The sequence below is a fragment of the Adiantum capillus-veneris genome, chromosome 14 (assembly GCF_014529385.1).
Source record: "Adiantum capillus-veneris isolate H3 chromosome 14, ASM1452938v2, whole genome shotgun sequence".
In the NCBI taxonomy this organism is placed as follows: Eukaryota; Viridiplantae; Streptophyta; class Polypodiopsida; order Polypodiales; family Pteridaceae; genus Adiantum; species Adiantum capillus-veneris.
In genome coordinates this window covers 58,485,175-58,487,165 of record NC_140944.1, presented here as the reverse complement: position 1 = coordinate 58,487,165, position 1,991 = coordinate 58,485,175, and the positions used below count along the sequence as shown (strand labels likewise).

General features: G+C 41.1%; 1 pseudogene; it reads left to right on the top strand.

Moving 5' to 3' along the window:
- The first annotated feature begins 218 nt into the window (after positions 1-218).
- Positions 219-752, top strand: LOC147442443 (uncharacterized; annotated as a pseudogene).
- Positions 753-1,991: the final 1,239 nt, after the last annotated feature.

Here is a 1,991-nt window from a genome sequence, read left to right as displayed (position 1 = left end):
TGAATCAGGAAAACGTTTCACCCTCTTCCCTAGTCCACCCCTTGTAGAGATTGACAAAACAATGCATGTGTTTGGCATGTGTGCTGCATGTGGCAAGTATCTAGAGGTGGCACATGTTGTGGGTAGCTTTATGTTAGAGTGCAGGCATCAATACCACCCTCTCTACTTTAGTGCACTTTTTGTACACTAGTGGCACATGTGTGAAAGAGGGGTGTGGTATGGTAATTCCTATAGTGGCAAAAGCATATATCAATGGGAAGTATACTCTAAAGGGTAAGTTGGCAATGTTTTCAATATGTTGATTCTTTCTAATTTTGGATTATGATGTTGATTGGGTGATTCATTTGTGATTGTGAATATGAGGAGGATATGACACCTGCAAGAGAAGATGTGCAAGGAACAGACATGTTGGGTGTGAAGAATGGTGGACTTGGACCAGCAAAGGTTTCTATTAAGGATGTGGAGGACCTTGCCAATATGGGATGGGTGACGTCCTCATGGACTTGGAATCTAGTTGGAGGAAGGAGAAACTGGAGGGGCAAGATGTGTACACAATGGGTGATAGCCAAGGGGTGGATACTTCTATGGAGAAGAGGGAGGTTGCTGAAGGCGAGGATAGTGTTGGAATGAATAATGTTGATTCCTCTGCAACAAACATTGACAAGCCACAAGACAAGAAAACCACTTTTGATCAACCCTCTGCAATTGACAAGGTGCTGCTCCGAACTGTAGTTGCGACCGTGGTAGGGTAGGATTTTGTTGAAGAGAATGGCAAAGGAGCAGGCGGATGGTGTGAAGAAAGCGTGCAATAGTGAAGATGGTGCTAAAGGTGGGACTGATGAGAAAGATGTAAACAAGGAAAAAGTTTAGGATAAGGTGATTGATCCCATTTATGTGGACGTGGATGCTACTGATCCAGAGTAGGTGGCTGGTGCGATGCCGACAAGTCCAATTGATTTTGTAATGGAGATGGTCTATGAGCTTTGAGAATAGCGGAATAAAGAGAATTAAAGTGAGCATTTTTGTGAGATCACTTTGAGAAAGATAGAGGGTGAACTTAATTGATGGTAGCAACATGAACATAGTACTTAATTAACTTGGCATGAAAAATACTTTTGCAAGAGAGAGAGTATTAAAGAACATGACAATAGTTGAGGACTGGATTAGCCGGTCCCCCCTGCAAAAAGAATTTGTGTTATAGATTCTCCCATCAAGAGAGACTTGGTACAATATACTCTTTGTGTTCCTTGTGACCTTTGTGATGCTATGAAGATGAAAATCTTCATGCATCATGATCATAACATAAACTTTGCAAAAAGCATTAACTATCTCGAGCCTCAGTACCAAGGCCTCAAACACCTTCGAAGGTGGAGAGAGCTAGTGGGGAATGAGGGTAGGGAAGAGGAAGAATAATCATCCATAGGAGAAAGAAATAGTTCCTCACTTATCATAACTCTTCTTGCTTATCATAGCATAATAGAATAGTAATGAAGATGAATAAGATGGCAATCTTAAGCATTGAAGCATGGCTCTTGGTTGGATTTGCATTCAATAGCCAAGATTGTTGGTGTAGGCTCTCAACTTCTCAACAAACCTGGAAAAGGAGATGGATCTCTTGCACTTTGTACTCCACACAATGAGAGAATGTGCATGTGTGTGTCGGAGAGTATACCCCCTCTCAAGCTTGGTCCACCTCTCTCTCTCTCTCTCTCTCTCTCTCTCTCTCTCTCTCTCTCTCTCTCTCTCTCTCTCTCTTATTATTTAATTATAACATTTGGACATGTGTCCTCTTTTTCCTCTTTGAGAGAAAAACTTAATTATTTATTTTAATGCATCTAAATTCTCATTGGACCCCTTTAAAGCCTATCCAATAGGATTCAAGCACATCATGAGGGCCACATGTGGAGGATTTTGACAAGTGTCTTTTATGCTTCTTAAGTCATTTGGTTTGAATTGAAAACTTCAAGCACTTAGTCAATTCTCAAGCTTTG